This window comes from Carya illinoinensis, chromosome 8 (genome assembly GCF_018687715.1).
Source record: "Carya illinoinensis cultivar Pawnee chromosome 8, C.illinoinensisPawnee_v1, whole genome shotgun sequence".
Lineage (NCBI taxonomy): Eukaryota > Viridiplantae > Streptophyta > Magnoliopsida > Fagales > Juglandaceae > Carya > Carya illinoinensis.
This window is the reverse complement of record NC_056759.1, coordinates 27,851,733-27,874,731: the sequence shown is the minus strand read 5'-3', so window position 1 is coordinate 27,874,731 and position 22,999 is coordinate 27,851,733. Positions and strand designations below refer to the sequence as shown.

Here is a 22,999-nt window from a genome sequence, read left to right as displayed (position 1 = left end):
TTTATCCCCTCACATAAATAACAATCACATCAATCAACAAATTTTATTTCCAAACTTATATGTCCCTAATCAAAAGTCAAAATTAAAAAAAAAAATCAAATTAATATTTATTACATTGCTGAATCACCTTCATTCGAAGCTTGTTGAGTTTTTTTTTTTTTTTTTTTCCCTTTAAATAAAACTTGTAGTACGCTTTCAATTTCCTATATCTCAAAATCGAATGAAGAATTGTGTCAAAAAATTATATGAAATCTTGACATTTTACACTTTCACTTTACTAAAGTGTATGATGTAATTGAATCAGATTATGTGTTGACACTACAAGAAATTTAATTTTTAGGGACGGAATTTCTTAGGGACGAAATTAATTTCGTCCCTAAAAGTACTTTTCTGAGACGAAATTTTAATTTCGTCTCAGAACATGGAAAACCTTATAAATCCGTTCGAACTAAAACAAATTAGTTCGAACTTGAGATTCTGAGACGAATTAGGTCGTCTCCAAAAATCTATACCGTTCGAACTAATTAAATTTAATTCGAACAGAAAATTAATTAATTCGAATGCAATATTATTTGTTCGAATTAGTATTAACGTGTTCGAACGGTATTATTTAATTGAAAAGATATATTGTTAAAATTGTAAGAATACATATTTTTTCTATTAATTTTTTTATCATTTCCAAAGTAAATAAAAAGTTCTATATATTATATATTATGATTTACAATGAATTAAAATATTTACAAATTCATAAATAATTAATTTTATGTAATTAATTTAAAAATATTTTAGTTAACTAAATATTAATTTAAAGATAGTGTCATTTTTTCAATTATCGTGAACACTAAGTATAATGAGAAGAAATGTGTTATTAACAATAAAGACTAGGCTAGCAAATACTAAAAATAAAAACTATACTGCATTAATAATTACATTCCAAAATGAGTTAGACGTTCTATACAACATAAAAAAGTAAAAAAATTACTAACAATATTTATTTATTATATAAATCAAAATCCTCCTGTAAAGTTTGCAAGCGTCCTTCTAGGTCCTTAAGCTTCTCCATCATGGGCTGAATGAAGTCCCTCAATAAAATGTCGCGGTGGTCCGCCAATATAGCTCGTACCTCATCTGGAGTAGCCCCAGCAGGGTGTCTCTCAATAGGGGCAGCAGCAGTAGAAGCTGGATCAGTAGGCAGAGGCTGATCCTGTAGGACTGGACGAGTTTTCGACAAGTGACCCTTGCTCTTACTGAATGTGATCTTGTTAACGGGCCCCATCTGTGGCGACCTCCGCTCAGTCAAAGTCACTGTAACCCCTGAATGGAGTAAGAGGTTAGATATCAAAAGCGCAAATGGTAGACTACCTCCACCCGAATAGCGTGACTCTGTGCGAATGCGGAGGAAGAAATATAATGCCAGATCAATCGGCTCTCCCTGTGCTAACCGTAACAAAAATCTGGCCCGCTCGATCCCAAAATCAGTCTTGTGTTTTTTCGGATCAATGTTATACACAACAATCAAATTAAGCATTCTGAAAAATGCTATACAGTCGGCCTGTCGGATCACTTTACTGCCATCATATGGAGGAGCCTCAGGGTCTCGCACTAGGTCACGAACCTGATCGTCTGTGAGACCATCATCAGGGTACCCAAAATATATGTGAGAATATTTTGGGTACCCTGATGTCAATACAAGGAAAAACAAAAGATACAGTCAACTCTCGTAAAGATTTGAAAGAGTTGGGAATCAGATCAGAGTTGCATTTGCAAGATACTAGGTCATCAGCTTATATGCCCATTGGATGGTATACACTTTTAAGTGATGAGAGAAAGAAATTCTGTGATTGGTTTATGACAATCAAATTACCCGATGGTTATGCTTCGAACATGTCAAGATGTGTCCGACCTCATGATTGGAAGATAACTGGTCTAAAAAGTCACGACTGCCATATATTTTTACAGCGATTGTTGCCAGTTGGTGTGCGCGGAAAGCTTATTCCAGATGTTCGTACAGCTATCACAAAATTAGGGCGATTTTTCAGAAATATTTACAGTAGAACGTTGAAAGTTGATGCCTTATTAAAAATGGAAGCTGACATTGCATTGATATTGTGTAAATTGGAGAGTTTGTACCCGCCTTCATTCTTTGATGTAATGGTTCATTTGGCTGTGCATCTCCCTCGTGAGGCTTTAGTTGCTGGCCCCGTTCAGTATAGATGGATGTATCCTATTGAACGGTTTTTGGGAAAACTTAAGCGATCTGTGGGGAATAAGGCTCGTCCGGAAGGATCGATCGCAGAGTCATATATTCATAATGAGTGGCATACATTTTGTTCAATGTATTTTCGTGGGGTTGATACTAGATTTACGAGACCGGATCGAAATTATGAAGGTGGACAAATGGGAGTTTCGTTAGCATTTACCGTGTTTTCCCAGAAAGTACGACCTATAGGTGCACAAGGGGGCTATGACCTATGTGGGCGAGAGTTTGAAAGAGCTCGATGGTATGTCTTAAATAATTGTGAAGAAATTGAACAGTATTTGAGGTTCGTGATGATCATCTAATTTGGTAGTAGTATTAAGTGCATTTCTAATAATATAGTATATATTTATACAAATTAATAACTCACATTAACATATGCAGCGAACATATACAACTACTTCGCACGAATGGTGTGACTGACGTAGAAAAGACGCATGAAGAAGAATTTGCCTCATGGTTTGAACATACGGTATTATTCGGGAAAAAATTATGCTTGAAAGTATTTTAAACTTTATTTAATTTGTAGGTGTCATCATATTTATATATGATATTGATATAAGTAGAATAAAATTTATTTATGTAGGTTGCATCGAAATATAATGAACATTCAAGTGAAATCTCACCAGAAGTATATGCTTTGGCATGTGGTCCGTCTAAGCGGGCTATCCAATATTCAGGATGTTTGGTGCGTGGATATAGATTTCACACAGCAGACAGAGAACGATATAGGAAAACTCAAAATTGTGGGGTTGTTGTCGAAGGAAGCCATGGGGATGAAAATATTGATTTTTACGGAATTGTGGAGAATATCATAGCATTAAAGTATGTGGGGGGATATATGGTCTGGTTATTTAAATGTAATTGGTGGGATGTTTCGAATCCTAGATTGGGAGTGCGTAAGGATGAATATTTTGTAAGTGTCAATACATCTCGCAAATGGTATGAGGACGACCCATTTGTTCTCGTATGCCAAGCAAATCAAGTTTTTTATTTAGATGATCCGGAGTTCGGAAATCCATGGAGAATAGTCGAGAAATTTGCGCCAAGAAATGTGTATGATTATATTCCAGAGGTAGACAAACCACATGAAGAAGTTGATAGTCCAGACGATGAAGAAGCATATCAAGAAAATGAATCAGGCATCAATCTATTTGTTGATCTAAGCCATTATGACATGGTCCCATTGCGCAGAGAAGATGTTCAACCCGAAGTAATTGAAGGTGACATGTCGGAAGAACATGAATCAACTGAAGTGTCTACTGAGGATGAGAGCGATTGGTCCAGCAATACTGATACCGAATGATTTTCAAACAGATATGCGTGTAGGTAAAATTCTTATAAAAATATTTCATGTATTTTGTTCGAATAATAATTTATTATAATTTCAAACAGATATGCCTCCTAAACGCAAAAGAACACGTGAGCCATCCCCACCACTTAGTGAATCCCTGTGTGCTTCACCTGCCAACAATGGTGGGCCACCGTCACCAGAACCAGAACAAGGTATTTTTTCAATGTATATCTTTCAAATACGATTAATTTAATTAAAATATATTCTAAGCCATTTGTATATATAGCTGTTGTAAACCAGCGCCGAGTTAGAGGCATTACGAGGGGTGTCTGCATAGAAAAGGTAAGGAAAGTGGGTAAAATTAAAGTTGATATATCTGATGATCACACCGGTGACTCTGGGGATTCGGCAGCTTGGCTTGCTTCTTATGTTGGTACACTTACTCGCACGTATGCACCGATGGCTACATCATCCTGGGCTAAAGTTCCCCAAGATGTGAAAGACCACATCAAAAATCGTTGTCTGGTAATAAGTTACTTTGTATAACATTTTTATTTAAATGCGAATGTTTGAAATTATACTAATTGTTTATAATTCTTTGAAGGATGAGTTTGAATTAAATTTTGGTCGGCGGGAGGATCGACTAACGATTGAAGAACTCATGTCGAATGCATTTCGGAGGTACAAAGGTCGATGCCATGCACACTACTAGAAGTTCAGTACTACGACAGAGGCGCGTCAAAATCCATTCCAAGCAATGCCACCAAACGAATGGGAGAAAGTTTGTGATCTGTTTGAAGATCCTGCTTATCAGGTAATTTCGCTACTATTTTTTTTTAATAATATATAATAGATGTATTAAATAAAAATTATAATTCTTTTTTTTAGAAACGGAGTACAGTGAACAAAACAAATAGATCAAATTTAACGATACACCATCACGCGGGTTCTCGATCTTTTCATCGCTTGTCAAAAAAAATGGTTAGTTCTTATTGTCTCCAATAAATCTTAATATATACACTTTTTTCGTATAAATTATGATATTAATTTTCATTTTGCAGCAAGAAGAAAATCCTACTGATTATGATCTGACCCAATTGTATGCTAAAGCACATAAAAATCGTGATGGTGTTTGGAGCAATCCTGAGGCAGAGGCAAATTATGTAAGTTTAAGTTTATTTAATTTCATTGTCTAAACATATTTTTGTTACATATACTAATTTTAATGTTTTTCTTTTTCCAGGACAAGATGATATCTCTTAAAGACACTGTTGCGGATCCATCTGATGAATCATCTGTCAACGATGCTCAAATCTTTTCTCAAGTTCTTGGATCACGTTCTGGATATTTGAGGGGTTTAGAATGTTGCGTGAAGCCATCCTCAACATCTTCATCATCTTCTAAAGCTAGATCGAATGACGACAACACTAAAAAATTAGAGGAAGCTGCACTTGAGATAGAACGATTGAGATCGAAGGAAAAAGAGTTGTTGACCCGATTAGATCAAGCAGCAGATTTAGAAGCAAGATTAGAAGAGAGGCTACAATTAAATAACCAAAAAATGTTTGAACAATTTCAATTAATGATGTCCCAAAACCCTATACCACCACCACCACCACAATCATAATTCATTTGTTTTTTTTTAATAGCCTTTAATATTTACGATGTTTGTAAATATTTGAATAATTGATGTATATAGATTACAATTTGTATTAGTATCAATTTCATTTTGTTTGATCAATGCCGTTTGAATGGTAAATTACCATTTCTGCATACATTCGAACAAAAACATATCCATTCGAACCAATAAATTCCCATTCGAACAAAAATATACCCATTCGAACTTACCGGGAAATACAATCCTTGCGTTCGTTCGAACAAATAAATACTCATTCGAATAAATTCATTTCTAAAAGTCCGTTCGAACAGAAGATTTCTGTAAATAGATTATTTGTTCGAACAGTTAATATTTTTCTTCGAACTAAAGTCGCTTACGAACTTTTTTGTTCGAACGGACTTGGTCAGATATGGTTATTGGTTCGAATTAACATTTCATGTTGTTCGAACAAAAATATTCCCGTTCGAACTTGATTCTGAGACGACATTTTTTTGTCTCAGAAAAAATTTCCCGTTCGAACGGTTTCGACCGGTTCCGCCCAATTTCGTCCCTAAAAATACTTTTCGGAGACGAAAATCAATTTTCGTCTCCGAAAACTTTCTGAGACAGCCTTTTTGAGACAAAATAGAGACAAAATTTTTTCGTCTCCCAAAACTTTTAGGGACGAAATTTCCATTTTTTGAGACAAAATTTTTTGTCTCAAAAAATCATATCTCTTGTAGTGTGAACAATTGCGTGTAACTCTTGCTTTGAATCAACATCGCTAAAATTTGGACGACAATAATGGATAATTATTGTCAAAGAAAATCAACCAACGGATGCGTGTGTTTCTTTCCCTCTACAAACATATACTTTAAAAAAAAAAAAAAAAAGTAACACCAATCAACAAGACTCATCCTCTCTAATCTCTATGTACCTTCCAAGTCATTAATGTAATGATCCTTTCATCTTTAATTCGATGTGACAAATGAATAGAATAGATACTTGAAGGTTTGAAACTTCTCGTCTAGAATCTGAATTCTTTTTTTCTTTCCTCCTTCCATAGAATATCCATTTGGTTGCCCAAGTGGGCTTTACTTCCAAGCAAATGTATATGAAGAAGTTAAGAGCACTCGCAAACTAATTTGCACATAATATTCAAGGTTTCTACCTTGCAATTCAACAATAGATCATGTCATACAATGTGCATTTGGTAGCCCTAGAACCTTGACCAATTAAGGAGTAAGTCGAACACTTCCAACACCAATCGAACAAGTTTGATAGTAATCGCAATTGAGAATTCAATACCGAAAAAAAGAGAGTTAATGTTATCATAAAAAATTAAAATAGAAAAAGAAAGAAAGAAAATAACAATAAATCAATAAAGAACACTTCTGAGTCTTTGACAAGATTGAAGGTATCTCATATTCTCAAACCCCGACAATCGAGCAACAAAAATAATTCTCAATTAACTAAAAGAATTACCATCATATTCTTAAAATTATAGGGCAGCACAAATGAATTCTGATTTTTTTTCCCCTCTGAACACCAAAGAATTTTGATGGATACCAAAATGTCGCTTACACTCAGTGGCTTGGGATGTCGGGTCCAGGGGATCTACCCCAGAGGTGGGAGGTCACCCTGGGGGTGTCATCGGGGGTGCTGTCTATGGAGATGCCGACATCGAGTATATAGTATATATACTATATTAACGTATATATATATATACTATATTAGTTATTGTTAATACTTAATATACCATATAGTCTGTTATATATAACGTATATATATCGATTATATATATATAAGTTAATGTATATTATTACTATATATATCGATTATATAAGTTAATATATAATCTGTTATATATATATTAACTTATATATCGATTGTCTATATAATCTGTTATATATATATAACTTATATAATCTATTAATATATAATATGTTATTTAGTTATTGTTAATTATTTATATAAATTGAGAGAAGATGAGTGAACAACCTAGATTAGAGTCGTAGACTTGTGATGTTTGCCATGTTGCAAACTAGCCGCTGGAATATTTTGTTTTATGTTTGTCATGTTTCAAATTTGTGATGTTGTATGGGATCTTAAAAATTATAAACATATAACATTTATATTTTGTTTTATAATTTAGATGGATTCTTCTTCGTCTCCGATTGATGTTGATACAAATGAACCTCAACCAACAATTAATTTGAAAGAAGAAGTGAGAGAGACCCAAACATCAAAATCCCCTAGTGCCCCTACTAGTAGTACTTGTCCATTACCTAAGAAACGGAAAGGGACAAACAAGTCGATTGTATGAGATCATTTTACAAAGGTGGATGGTTGTCTTGTAGATGATTCGAAAGTTAAATGTAATTATTGTGGCAAGATGTACGCTTGCCACTCAAAGAGGAACGGAACTTCAACGATGCAAAATCATTTGCCTTTATGTTATAAAAATGCTCATAAACGTGGACTTTTGGATAGGTACTAAAAAACATTGACAGGTGAGGCATCACCTAAGAAGGGGTTTGGAGAGAGTGATGGTAGTACATTAAAGACTCTTGTAACCCACAAATTTAGTGAAGAGATTGCGAGGTTGGCCATTGCAGAAATGGTAATTATTGATGAGATGCCATTTAGGGTTGTTGAAGGACAAGGATTCAGAAAATTTGCTTGGTCTCTTGGAAATTGCAGAAAAAAATAATTAATTTTTGTTTAATCCCTAATCATCGATGGGATACCATTGAAAGATATGTTAAGTCGTGCTTGCTTGATTGGGGCATTGATAGAATATTTACTGTAACTGTTGATAATGCAAGTTCGAATGATACTGTAATTTCCTATTTGAAATAATTTTTTATAATGAATGTGTAGGGGGTAAGAATATATACATGAGATGTGCTCATATATTGAATCTTATTGTGAGTGAGGGTTTGAAGGAGTGCAATGATGCCATTACAATTATTAGAAATGCAGTTAGATATGTGCATTCATCCCCCGCAAGATTAGACAAGTTTAAGAGATGTGCAGAAAAAGAAAAAATTGATTGTAAAAAAATGTTGTGTCTTGATGTACAAACACGATAAAACTCAACCTATTTGATGTTGGAGGCGGCTGAGAAGTTTGAGAAGGTTTTTAGGCGGATGGAGAGTGAGGATTATAATTTCCTCTCTTACTTTGATGATGGGCACATGGGACCTCCTAAAGTTATGGAGTGGGAGATAGTGCGGGTGTTTGTCAAGTTTTTGGAGATGTTTTATGAAGCCACTACTAGATTTTCTGAATCTTTATATGTGACAGCCAACACCAATTTTTTAGAGATTTGTGATCTCTAAACTGAATTGATTATGCTGAGCAAGAGTACTAATACTTGTTTAAGGAGTATGGCCATAAACATGAGAACCAAATATGATAAGTATTGAGATCATTAGATAGGATGAACTTGTTCATGTTAATTGCTGTTGTGCTTGATCCACGAAGCAAGTTAGGACTTCTTACTTTCTATTTGAAGAAAATTCATGATTAGTTTCGTGCTGAGGAGTTGGTTTCGAATGTGAGACAGGTATTAGCGGATTTGTATGCAGAGTATAATGCTACATTCGGTTCCACCACGAGTACCCCAGTTTTTCAATCCCCTCTAACATCTAGATCCATGAATGAAGGTAATGGCAAACGTGAGACCAAATGGTTCTAGGAGTGGTATGGGCATCTTCCGCCATGGGATCTAGTATTACCAAAACTAAGGTGGATCGATATTTATCATATGGTTGTGAGGCACTCAACGCATCGTTTGACTTGTTGACTTGATGGAAAATAAATAAGGCTAACTATTCTATACTTGCGAGGATTGCACAAGACTTATAGGCTATGCTTATTTCCACGGTTGCGTCCGAGTCAGCATTTAGTACGAGAGGTCGTGTGCTTGATCCTTTTTGAAGTTCGTTGGCTCCGAGAACTGTTGAGATACTTATTTGCACTTACAATTGGTTAAGGCATCCGTCAACACCCATTGATATCCGAGAGGCTGTGGATAATGTGGGGAGATTTGTAGTAGAATCGGGTAATGTTTTCTTTGTAATTTAATTTTGAATAGTTTTCATAATATGAATTAACTAACATTTGATATTTTATTCTTATTTATTCTTATAGAGTTGACCACACAATCGAACGTGACAAGTATTGACGATTGAAGATTGAGGGCTTGAAGTAGTAATGAGTGAACATGAAGATCGATATTCTTAAATTTTTGCATTTTTGCTATGTTTAAGTCTTTAAGACAATTTTTTTTCATTTATTTATGTTATTTTTTACTTGCATTTTTGCTATGCTTAAGACAACTTGGCTTGTTTTGTAAATTTGTAATATGTAATACTAAATATCTAGTGAAGTTATTTTTATTTATTTTTAATTATGTAGTAAGTAATATAGTAATTAGTTAGTTAATATGATGAATGCTTTAGTTATTTATTATTTTTAATATGATGAATGATGAATTTACAAGATCTTGGATGATGAATTGAATGATTAGTTAAGAACAAAAACTTAAAAAGATATTGGATGATGAATTCAGGAAAAAAAAAAACCCAAACATGTATTGGATAAAGGCCCAAAACAGGGCCCAAAACCCACAGCCCAAACCAAATAAGCAAATCGAAACCGACCGTGACTGGCCGGTAAAGGAACCGACCGGTTTTCTCCCCCATATGCACGGTTGGTTTTGATCGGTTTAACTCATCATTCCATAAATACTAGTCGGTTTCGAGTTAGGCAAAAAACCGAACCATGATGGTCAATTTTCAGCCCTAGCAGGAGCTGAAGCTATAAAACTGGAAGCCAACAAGTTAAAGGGGGCTCTTCTCTTAGGTACTATAGTCACTCTTTCCTTTTTTGCCTCCCTTGTTTCTTTTCATTCCCTATATAGTTTTTATGACTCAGGAGGCCGACCAACTCGTCTCCATGATTGTTGAGGAGTGTGGGATCTTGAGAAGGAGGCTCGAGCACCTCGATCCCTTGCAATTCTCACCTTCCTCGAGGTCAACAAGGCAAATCGAGAAGCCGAGGAGGAGATTCATGAGAGGGAGGCCATGGTGGAGACTTTCATGGAGTTACAAGCCTCTCATCAATGCCAAAGGCACAAGCTAAAGTAGCTTTTTCAAGGCGTCACCTTCCTCAAGGATGACTTGCTCAAGGCTTGGGAAGCTGTTGGTCAGAACAACTTAGAGGCTAGGCTCCTCAAAGACAAGCGGACTTGGTTCACGAACCTGCTAGAGAAAAGGGAGTTCGAGCTAGAAGAATTGGGGTCGTCTAGCGACATTCTTAGGGTTGAGAATAGGAGCCCAGTCAACGAATATAGCTCGAACGCGAGGCCATATAACTGGATATAGAGCAAGTATCTCAAGCTAACTAGGTCTGTGGCGCACAATGAGTCTGAATTGACTTTGGCTCATGACTCAATCCACTCTTGCGACTTGTAGATCCAAGATCGTGAATCTAGCTTGGAGGCTACCTGTGCATCTTCAGAAGATATATAAGCCCAAATGTTGCACGCCTAGGTAGTTTGCAACAAGGTCGAGGGTTATGGCTTCAAAGAGGGGCTTGAGCGACTGAAGGACCATTTGTTGTAGAATCTTAGGGTTGACCTAAGGGCTCTTGACCTATCTTCCCTCCAACCTGACTGGAAAGCCTTCCATTTTTCCAAATCCTTGGGGAAAGATGTAATGCCTACTATTTTTGGGGACTCTCCCCCATGCTCCTGAATGTTTATATCATCGTTTTCTTTTTGTATATTTGACCTTTTTATGGAATGCTATCATATTTAGCTTCCTCTTCGCTCCCTCTCGTATTTTAAATTTTTATGGAATGCTATCATATTTATCTTGCTCTTCATTTTTGTGACTGTGCCCTGGGATTAGCATTTTCTTGTCAACTTCCTCATGAGCAGTCGGTGAGTCTCGCCCAGGAGCCAAAGTTGAAGGACTTGATCCTGACTTCTATGCTGCAGAGAGTCAAGGAACTTGTTTGGCTTCTCGCAAGGGCTAGGGAACCAAATCAAGGGATTTTTTCCCGACTTCTGTGTCGCAGTGAGTCAAAGGACTTAAGGGGTTTCCCATGAGGGTCAAGGAACCAAATCGAAGTACTTGTGCTTGAATTTTGTGTCACAGCAAGTCAAGGGACTAGAGGGGTTTTTGATGAGGTTTGGGAAACCCGAATCGAGGGACTTGATCCCAACTTTGGGATCGCAATGAGTCAAGGGATTGGTATGGTTTTTCGTGAGGGTCGAGAGACTTGGTCCTGAATTTTGTATCACGATGAGTCAAGGGACTCGAGGGGTTTCCCACAAGGGTCAGGGAACCCAAGTCAAGAGACTTGGTCCTGACTTTTTCGTCGCCGCAAGTTAAAAGACTCGTATTGTTTTCTGTGAGGGTTGGGGAACCCAAGTCAAGCAACTTGGTCTCAAATTCTACATCATGGTGACTTAAAGGACTCATATGGTTTTGGCAAGGGTTAGGGAAACCAAGTTGAGGGACTCAGTCCCTACTTTTGCATCACGGCAAGTCAAGGAACTCATGATTTTTCGCAAGTGCCGGGGAATCCAAGTCGAAGGATGATTGAGCTGAAATATTGCACATTTTAGCTATTTAAAACCAATGTATTTTAAATTCATCATGACATTATTATTGGTTTAAATAGAAAAATGGTTAAAATGAATAAATCAAAGTTGTGATTTTAATTGATTAAAAGCATGAATTTATGCTTGAATTCTACCAACTATTGATTACTGTGCATTCTGATCTTTTCCTCTAGAATTGAGAAACAAAATAAACTGACCTAGATCAATATTGGAATGGCTTCACATGTCTTCATTTTCGTGATCACAGTTCATTGGACACATATTTTTGCTCTTTGTGCATGAGTTATGAGTTCACATACTTCAAATATATGTCTATTTTGTTTATCTTGCATGTTTGGTTATGTCTTTCTCTTCTATTAATTCTCTACTTTTCATTTCCATTTGTTCATGCAATGCCTATTCCAGACCTTTGTTCTACAACAAAAAAAGGTGATTTAATGAAGATATCATGGATCCAAGCATATATGGTGATGAATATAGGCTTAGAGCTTCAAGAGACCAAGTTTAATCAAATCCAACAAGAAGTTTTTGTGTCCATCGAAACTATATGAAGAAGAAGGCAGCTGCTATCCACCAATTGGTCTCCACCGAAATGAGGAACATGTGATGAATTGGTGCAATAAAAAGAGCTGCTGTAACCAACCGAAATGAAGGAAGAAAAATTCAGCTTTGTTCACCGAAATGAGAAGAAAAAAATAAAGAAACATGTGCTGATTTTTTTGGGGTTGAAAGCTGGAATAATTTAATTGGATAGGATTTGTTTTGGTTGATTGTAAAGGGAAGAAGTCGGCTGCTTGAGTTTGCAATCAAAGGAAGAAGCCGTGCTTGAGTTTGCAATCAAAGGAAGGAGCCGTGTGGGTGAGTGAAGGAACATGTGCTGGAATGAATTGTGAGGGAATTTGGACCGGTCAAAGCAGTAGGTGAATGAAGGAACATGTGCTGAAATTGAATAACAAATTGAAGAAACAAATTGAGGAAGTCGGCAATGAAGAAACCGAACAAGGAGTTAGGCAAGAGTTAGGCAAGAGTTGAATAAGAAGTTAGGCATGTTGGACTTTGTTGTTTGGTTTGAATTACTAAACCAATTGAATAAAATAATTGAAGAGGAAAACAATGGAAGACATGGCAAAAGAAAGAGGAATGCAATGCAAGACACAAAATAAAGAAAGAGGAATGCAAGGCCGAAAATGAGTGTGAAAGCAAGATTGAAGATTTGGTTGTTGGGTGTGAATGCAAAACCAATTGAATGAGAGATGAAGTAGCCAAGATTTTTTGCTATAAAAGGAGGTGCACACCGAAGCTTAAGAGAAGAACATTTTAGAGTACAATTGAGTACAATTGAGGACAACTCAATCTTAGAAAAACACTTGTCAACACACAATTTTCTGCTATTTACTTGAAAGAATTAGCTCCTTTTTGTTTTAAAAAATTTTGTTTCTCCTTTTTAGTTTCAAAGCTTTGTTGTTTTAGTATTTTTTTTTTTAGTGTATTAATATTTGTTCTAGAATTGTATTTCATTAAGTGTAATACCTTAATTTCCATTAAGTTACTAGTTTGTTTCATTACTAGGTTGTTTCATACAATAAAAGAAATTGTTTTAGAAGTTTTTAATCAAGTGTGCTATTTTGTTTCATAAAGAATTGTTTTAGAAGTTCTAAATTAATTGTGTTACCTTAATTTATTGCAAGAAAGATTTGATTTTAAGCTTTTGTTTTTGTTTTTGATTTTTCTGAATATCATACGTGAAGAGCAGTGGAATTGTTCTAGAGTTTTTATACGTAAGAAATTGTTCCTTTTCGTTTCGAATTTCAATCGAATCGTAAAAGGACGTTTTCGTTAGATTTTTCGTTCCCTATTTTATTTAACTTCAGTTTAAAGTTTATAGAATACTTTTAAGTTTCTGTTTACTTATTTCGTGTTATTTATTTTTCTTATTTCTTTAAGTTTTCATTTAATAGTAATTACAACTGTTATATGTTATTTTAATTCGTAATTTAATTACAAAGATGAATTCTAGAATCTTAGTTTTGGGCATTTTAAATTTTCCGTTCATGTTTTGTCGATTACTTTCTAATTTAGTTTAATGCTTAATTTAGTTTTATTAATTTCTGAGTTTAATTTATAAGTCCTTTACATTCCAATCCAACAAACAAAAAAATTCAACAGACATGAATCTAGTCCATGACTAGTACCCTATTTCCTCCATTGCATATACCATCATATTATTTTCTCTTTATGAAGTTTTTCACATTTTTTCAACAAGTTTAATTTTAAGCAACTTTTCCCTGAGGAGACGATCTAGAAATTTATTCCTAATTATTACACGACATCCTTCTGCACTTGGGATAGCATTAGTGCTACTCATTTTTGAGTGAGTCAAAGGACTTGGTCTTGACTTTTGTGTCACAGGGAGTCAAAGGACAAGTATGGTTTTCCGCAAGGGTGGGGAACCCAAGTCGAGGGACTTGGTCCCAACTTTTGTGACACAGTGAGTCATGGGATTTGCCAAAGGAAATAGTATGGAGAAACACATTCATATTCATATATCGAATTTTTTTTACTGTACATTTCTCAATCTTAGTCCTACAGAAAATAGTTTTTCAGATGCTCTGTGCTCCATGGGTGTGGTAACTTGTGTCCTTTGCCATCTGTCAGGTGATATGACCCCGGTTGGTTGGTGGCACCCTACCCACCAAGTTGCTAGCTTCCCCTCTTCTTGTGCGGTCACTTCCAGTCTCTTTCAGCACTAATTCATCAACTTTAAAGGATCTGGGCTTTACACGCTTGTTAAAGTACTGTTTGGTCTTCCTCTTGCTCGTCGATGTCCATATCTCGACCTCCTACCTTTTTTCATCCAGCAAGTCCAACTATTCTCTTAACTTTTCCTCGTTGGATCCTAGGTCGAAGTGTTGAATCCTATATGTTGGGATCCCAATCTCAGTGGAAATCGCTACCTGGCTTCCATATGTATGGGCGTAAGGCATCCCTTTAGTGGGCGTTTTAACTATGGTTTGGTATGCCCATAAGACCCATGGTAGCTTTTCTACCCAAGCCCTTCTTCTATCTATCAGTTTTTCTTTAAGATCCCCAGTAGAGTCTTTCTCGACTTGCCCATTGGACTGCAGGTGGCTTGGGGATGAGTACATGACTTTTATTCCCAACTCGGTGCACTAATCGCAGTAGTGGCAGGAATCGAACTGCCACCCGTTGTTAGAGATAAGGCTTCCTGAGATGCCGAATTGGTAAATCATAGATTTCAACAAAAATCTCATGATAGCATTCGTAGTTATAGTTGCTAAGGCTTCACCCTGTACCCACTTTGTGAAGTAATCCACAACGACGACCACAAATTTCACTCCCTTAGCCATAGTTAGGAGACCGACCAAGTCCACTCCCCACTGCACAAAGGGCCACGGAGACACAATCGATGTCAACTCTTCTGGCAGACATTGATGTATCGGTGCGTGCACTTGCCATATCAAGCACTTTCGAAGAAACTCCTTCACATCTCTAAGAGCTTAGGGCCAATAGTACCCATCTCTCATCACCTTTCCAGCCAAAGCTCTCCCACTGGAATGGTTCTCATAAATCCCTTCAGGACCTCGGTTAGTATGTATTAGGCTTCAACTGATGAGACGTATCGGAGGAGGGGTTCCGAGAAGCCCATTTTGTATAAGATTTCATCCACCAAAGTGAATCGTGCCACCTTATTCCTGACCTTTCAATCTTCTTGCTTGTCAACTAGTACCTCTCAAGTATTGAGGTATCTTATCACATCTACTGCCCACTCTAGGTAGCCAGGTTGTATTGCTGCCACCATAGCTCCGATGGGAAGAAGGTCCACTATTCGAGCAACTACATGCTCCAGCATGGATGAGTCCTCTTGTCTTGACGCCGCTTGGGCTAACCTGACTGCCTTCTTGTTTTCCTCCCTCGATATCTGTTGGATGTGGAAGTAGCCAAAGGAGTCTTGCTTTCCCAAACCAACTTTAGATATATTTTTTTTAGCTTTTTCATGCCAAGTCCACCCATACTTGATTGACAACTACCTGCGAGTCAACCTTTACCTTGAACTTTGATGCCACCAAAGTCTTGGCTACGGTTAGTTCGGCTAAGTGTTTCATACTCTGCCTCTTTGTTGGTAGTTTTAAAATCAAGCTTGAATGAGTAGTCATGCTGCTCCCCTGTCTCTATGATGATGTATACTCCTACCCCTCCAGCCAGCTCGATAGGAGGAGCCATCCACAAAGACCTGCTAGGGCTTGCCTTCAAATGCCACGAGGGTATCCTTTGGAAAGTTAGCAAATTCTGCCACCGAGTTGGTCAATGCCTATTCTTTCATTTCTATATGTGGGAGGAATTCTATGTCAAACTCACTTAGCTCGATGTCCCAATTCATTAGACACCCGGAGGCATCGGGCCATTGCAACGCCTTCTTGAGAGGGGTGTTAGTCAGTACTTTTATTGGGTGAGCTTGGAAGTATGGCCTTAATTTCTGCATCACGACTACCAATGCGAAGGACATCATGTCCATCCGTGGATATCTGGCTTCTACTCCTCTCGAACCAGCCAGCTAGTATAATAGATGGGCTTTTAGCATCCTTTTGCATCCTTAACCAAGACTGCCGACACGACATGAGAAGACATGGACAAGTATACCTCCAAGTCATCTCCTAGCTTTGTCTAGCCATGGAGTGGGGGATGGGCTAGGTACTCCTTTAGCTGCTTGAACGCATAGTTGCAGTAGGGATTCCACTCATGGGGTTTTCGTAGGACTTTAAAGAATGGCAAGCATTTGTCGGTTGATCGAGCAATGAATCGATTGAGTGCGTTGATTCATCCTACCAATTTTTGGATGCCATTGATATTGTGTAGGGGATGCATGTTTAGAATTGCATGGATTTTCTCTGGATTGGCTTCAATCCCTCGTTCGGAGACCATGAAGCCCATGAACTTGCCTACTTCTACTCCGAAGACACGTACACTTCAGTAGGTTAACCCTCATTCGATACCGCCACAGGACTGTGAAAGTTTCTTGCCATTCATCCAAGTGGCGTTTGGGTTCCCTGCTTTTGACGATTAGGTTATCGATGCAGACTTCCATTTTACAGCCTATTTATCCCTTAAACATTTGATTGATCAGGCATTGATATGTCACCCCTACGTTTTTTTAGCCTGAAGGGCATAGCCAGATAGTAATAGAGCCTCTGGTCTGTAATAAAAGCTGTCTTCTCTCGTCCTCAGGATTCATTTGGATTTGGATGTATCTTGAGTATGCATCCTAAAGCTTAGCAGGCGGTGTCCTGCTGTCGAATGGACGATTTGGTCAATTCGAGGCAGGGGGAAGCTATCCTTTAGACATGTTTTATTTAAGTCGGTAAAGACAACACACATGCTCCATTTGCCATTTGATTTTTTGACTAACACCACATTCGCCAACCATTCTAGTACTGTGTTTCTTGAATGAACCTAGCCTCTAGGAGGCGATCAACCTCCTCAGCTATGGCGACCACCTTTTTCACACTAAAACTCCTATGCTTCTTCTTGACATTTTTTGCATCTGGGTTCACGTAGAGACGGTGTTTGATGACCATGTTATCAATACTTGGAACCAATCCGCATGGTGCGCTCAAGTTTGTTGGGTTCGACTGGGATGAGTTCAAGATGTTCATTTGGTTCTACCTATTTAAGGGTTTGCTCGTCCCGAACCTCCTCATCTTGGGTGGCGGTGGTGGTCTATCGCCATTGCTTGGTTTGCCGAGAGCTTGTACTTCCCTGCCCCTGGCCTTCAGCTCTTATACGTAAGATTCTCGTGCTAGCACCTGTTCTCCCTTGATCTCACTAACCCCTACCCCGGTGAGGAATTTCATTTTCAGGTGGTAGGTAGATGTTATGGCCACCCTAAGATCGCGTTGTATGACACGAGTGACTTTACCACTAAGAAATCGGTCATTACTGCAATAGACTGGGGGTCCTTCCCGGCCAATACTAGCTAGGTGATGGCTCCGACTGACAGGATTAGGTCCCCTATAGAGCCCTTCAGTGGCATGGGGGTGGGGCACAGGAGATTTGGGTCAATCCCCATCTTGGAGAACATATCCCAAAATAGAATGTCAGCCGAGCTACCATTATCTATTAGAATTCATCATGTTGTGAAGTTAAAAATGAGCATGATCACATCGAGAGAGTTGTCATGTAGGTGGTGCACTCCTTCACTATATGCTTTACCAAATGTGATGGTGGTTGTGTCCGAGCACCTTCGTTGCTTGTTTCTGGACTTTTTTGTTGTAAATACTTCTTCATATCAACTTGTAAGGCATGGACCTTCCACGCAGAAATGTGGGGCCACCCCCAACGTAACCCTCCGCTATGGTTCGCATTTCTCCCAATGGGCCGTTGTGGTTGGCTGGGGTATGGCAGCGTGGACTTCGTGCAGCTGTGTCCTTGCCTCTTCTCTTCTTGGGGATTTCACTCCGACGTGCCCTTGCACACCCATTTGCACGCTCAGCCATTCGTCGGTACTGGATGTTGGTCATTCCAACTCTTCCATCCTCCTTTTTCAAGGTATAACAATCCTCGGTTCAATGTTAGTCCGATTGGTGATATGTGTAAAAATGGCGATCTCTTCGATCTTGCTGGCCAGCCTCTTGTGAGGTTGCCTTGTTCTCTTCCTGTATGGTCAGGTTGGTGTGGGTCTGTCTCGACCCTAGTGGTTTGGCCATCCTATTCTCACCTTGTCTCGTGTCATACTGTGGTTTTTTTGGTTTCTCAAGAGCTTTCCTGTAGGAGGACCCACTTGGCCTTTTTGGGCACCATTAGTGCCCGTAGGGTATCTTCCGCATTAATAAAACCATTGACACAGTCCATAAACTTGTGCAACGTCATAGGGTTCTTTCTCGCTAGTTCTGCCATGAATGGATTTTGGGGTCAGATTCCTAGGAGGGTGGCCTAGGTGATTTTTTCATCTTTATTGTCTGTCGTCATCCACTCTCTATTGAACTGAGATAAGTATGCCTTCAAAGTTTTGTCTTCCCTTTGCTTCACAGTTAGGAGGTACGCCGCCAGCCTCTTCATCTTTCTACTTGCCATGAACTGTGTTAAGAATAGGCGAGCCAATTGGCGAAAACTATCAATCGCCCATGGTGGCACTAACGCGAACCGCCCCTGTGTCGCGCCTTTTATGCTACGTTTGGATGTTGATATAAATTAAAGTGAATTATGAATAATAATATTTTGTGAGTTCTATTGAAATGAGTTTAATTTTTTTAGGATAAGATGTGTTTAACTTTTTAAGTTGAAATGTATAAAATAAGTTAATATGAGTTTAAGTTTTTTATGAAAATTTAAAAAAAAGTAATAGATCTCATCAATAATTGATTTAAAATCAGTTGAAATGAGTTGAATTTATTTTAGCATGAGAATACTAGTGTCTAAACTAGTCTTAAATGCGTATGAAGTACGAAAGCCTCTAGGAACAAGGAAGCCTATAATTACCACAAAGCCCATGATGAGATAGACTCCAACTCCCAGCGACTCCCAAAGTCTCCGTCGGTTAAACCATAGAACCCTTTGCGGTAGGCGCTTTTAATGGCCAAAAAAATAAATAAACAAGGACCAAATGATGTTGCTTATGCAATTATGTACTGTTCTTTATATTTTCTTTTTCTTATCTCTTTTTCCTTCTCTAACTTTCATAATATTCTAAACTTTTAAGTCTATCCTCAAGCATTGTTGATGTTGTACACAACAACACCCTTAGCTAGGCGGCTAACTCTCTTATTATATCCACATCGAATATTTATATATAATCAGACAGATCTTAGCATGCATCCATAAACACAAAGTTGGAACGCCCATACTTACAAGACAAATGAGCAGGCTTGTCCATCCGGCCGTAACCACATCTGAGTTTTTTTTTTTTTTTTAATATATACGTACAATTAAGTTTTGCTTTATTTATTCCGTTAATTAATTTGTTCACAACTTTTGCCGCTATGGTGCTTTGTTTTAGAAAGAACGCTTTTTTTAATCATGTTCGGATGATGATCGATCGTACGTAATTGTCATGCTGGAAATAAAAAAACTATTATTAAGACTGATTAGGGCCGGTTACTACTGGAGAAATTTGGCGGGATTGATTGCTGAGCTTCTCCTAGCTATATATGAGGATTACTGCAAGCATTCGTCTTTCAAGCTTCTCCTCACCTTATACTTGAGAGCGTCAATTGGTAACTTAGAGAGCTAGCGACCTTAATTTTCCCAGTATTCCAAGCTAAAAGAGAAAAGGAGATCATGGCAATCCAACTCAAGTTTGCTTTGTTAGTCTTGGGACTTACGATCGGAAGTTTCATCTCAGTGGTTTCCGCCACTGCAGGAACTGCCACTGTGAATACAATTTATGTCCGTGAGTATATTCATAAAACTCTAGCTCTCTCCTCTTTATTTCCTAGTTTTCTTGCAGTAGTACTAGTAGTCATGCATGAAGTTTTGACTAGATTTACTAGCTAGGGATAGATCGATCTCAATTTCACACACACACATATGTACACATTATTCGATCTATACATACATACACACACACATACATATATCTTATGCTTCATTACTTGTACTTCGAGGATGCAAATTTGGTACATTAGAATGGTTATTTATAGATATTGAAGGGGAGTTTTCCTTTGTACCTGTATATATACTTCCAAGAGTCTCTTTGAGTTTTCCTTTGTAATGGTAAGATGAGTTTCATTTTGATATCAAACTAACAATGTGTTTAAATGGGGGTGGTTATATACCATCTGCATGCTTTGGCTACGAAGACCAAGGCGTTATGACTGCAGCAGCTAGCGATGCCCTATGGGACAATGGTGCTGCATGCGGTAGAATGTATAGCGTTACTTGCACTGGCCTTACAAACCAAGGAGTGCCAGAACCTTGCACAGGTAGTCAAGTAACAGTGAAGATTTGTTGATTTTTGCCCACCCCCTGGATGCCAAGGAACTCTCGACATCGCTCAAGAAGCCTTCTCCCAGATCGCCGACCCTGCTGCTGGGAAAATTACAATCGAATACAATGAGTGAGCTTCGTCTTGCATAGCTAATTTTTCTCTTTTGTTTTTTAAGCCACACTAGTTTTCAGCGTGCCTTTTTTCATCCTTAATTATAACGACTCAAATGACAAATTTTTTAGTAGGTGTATATAACAATTATTAAATAGATAGTCTCTTGAAATGCGACACATCAACTAACTAGTGTGATTCGACGTAATAAAACCGATAATAACAACCAATATTTATCTTTTCTTTATTATTGAATAACATTAGTTCCAATAACTTCTTCTGTGACTTACAGGGTTTGATTTATCTGCATGAGGAGACAGAGCTGTTTCTAACGCCAGACGACACGAACCATTTATTATATGATGTTGAGATAAAATTGAGCAGATCATGCATGGACATGAGATATTTTCCGAGAATGAAAAAGATCTGTGAATGGAATAATATTTTTTGCAGTCAATAGTATTTTAAGTTATAAGTTCTGATCATCTCTCATTTGAAACATTTCTGATTTCTGGCGTTCCTTAATTACTTAACAAAATATAGATTTAAATAATTAAAAGACAAGAGTGACAAATTAAGTATATCTGCAGAGCCAATATTTATATCAAGGACAATAATTAGCTAGACCCCAAGTATGAATATCCCAATGAAAGGCTAGCCGTAAATGTTAATGATAAAGAAGTTAACTTGGTAATAACGAATCGGCCCACTCGATCTGTGGGATACAGGGTTTTAAAAGTTTACCGGTACTTCAATGTAAATCCACCAAAAGATATAGATCAAAAGAAAAAAAAAAGAAAAAAAAAAGAAAAGAAAGAATCCTTTTCTTAATTCGCCAAATTAAATAGAGAAATTGCATACAATCAGATTTGGCTAGCTTCCAAACCCTATCCCCATCATGTAAGTGGAATATCTTTAACACGATCCATTCATTCCACTTCAATCCGATTAATCCATTTCCTATAATTGGATTGAGCTGCTTCGTATATTTATTTTCTAATCTAATTAATATAATTTTATATCTTTATATATATAAAATAGCTATGATATGGTTATCAAATGGAAATTGTTGTTTTAACGATTTTTGTTGTTTATCGTTAAAGTTAACGCAGATCAACAAGATGGACTGAGAAGTGCTCGAGTTGAAAATCAAGAACTGGTTGGATGCAGTGAATATCATGAGGACGTTCATCACTGGTGAGAGAATATTGTGCGACCATGTCTTTGCCTCCTCAGACTCCATCAAAGAATCGTGCTTCACCGAGATTTCCGAACAATGAGCTAAAATCAAGAACTGGTTGGACGCAGTGAAAATATTCATGAGGATGCTCTTCACTGGTGAGAGAATATTGTGCAACCACGTCTTCGCCTCCTCGGACTCCATCAAAGAATCGTGCTTCACCGAGATTTCCAAACAAGGAGAACAAAATAATAAAAAAAATCTCAGATCTGAAAAATGGAGCTTCAAATTTGTAAAGGCAAAGCCGTGTTCTTGATGGCTAAAACTGAGAACATTTGTACAAAAAACAAGAAAAAAATCGAAGAAAGCTTTGGAATGTAGTTTTTAGAGAGAGAGAGAGATATATAATAATGATCTACCTTCCTTTTCTATGCCTGATGGCATCGGATTCCGGATCAGTGCCATCGAAGTAGGCTTTTCTGTTTCTAAAATAGCTTAAGCTAAAGAAGTAGAAAAAGAAGAGGAAGAAGACGGAAGTCAGATATCCAAACTACAAGTCATTTATTTTCTAGCTGTTTCTGCATTTTGGTTCTGCTCAACATCTGGTATCTCTCTCTCTCTCTCTCTCTCTCGATCAATCAATCAATTAAGCCGGCTAGTTTCGTTAAGCAACACGTTGCTTGTTAAATCATGCTGTCCCCCAAGTTTAGGATCAGCATTTTGAGTTCTAAGAGAAAAAGCTATTTTTTTTTCTTTGTTTTTCAAATTTTTGGAGTTTGAATTTTCCTTAAAAAGGTCACAGAGTTGGGTTTGTTGAAATTAGCTTCAAAATTTTAAAAACCACATTCCATAGCTTGAAATTAGCATAGTAGTAGTTAATTTATTTGTTAAAGTTTTTTTATAATATTCTATTCATTATATTACTTGTATAATTGTTGAAGCAATGTCTTTTAAGCTATATATGCCATCAACTATTTTT

General features: G+C 37.4%; 1 long non-coding RNA gene across 1 annotated transcript; it reads right to left on the bottom strand.

Moving 5' to 3' along the window:
* Window positions 1-21,906: 21,906 nt before the first annotated feature.
* On the bottom strand, window positions 21,907-22,646 carry LOC122274238. The gene is made up of 2 exons (XR_006228260.1): window positions 22,440-22,646; window positions 21,907-22,236 (listed from the first exon to the last, which is right to left on the bottom strand). It is a non-coding gene; the product is annotated as an uncharacterized LOC122274238 (long non-coding RNA).
* Between the last annotated feature and the right edge of the window lie 353 nt (window positions 22,647-22,999).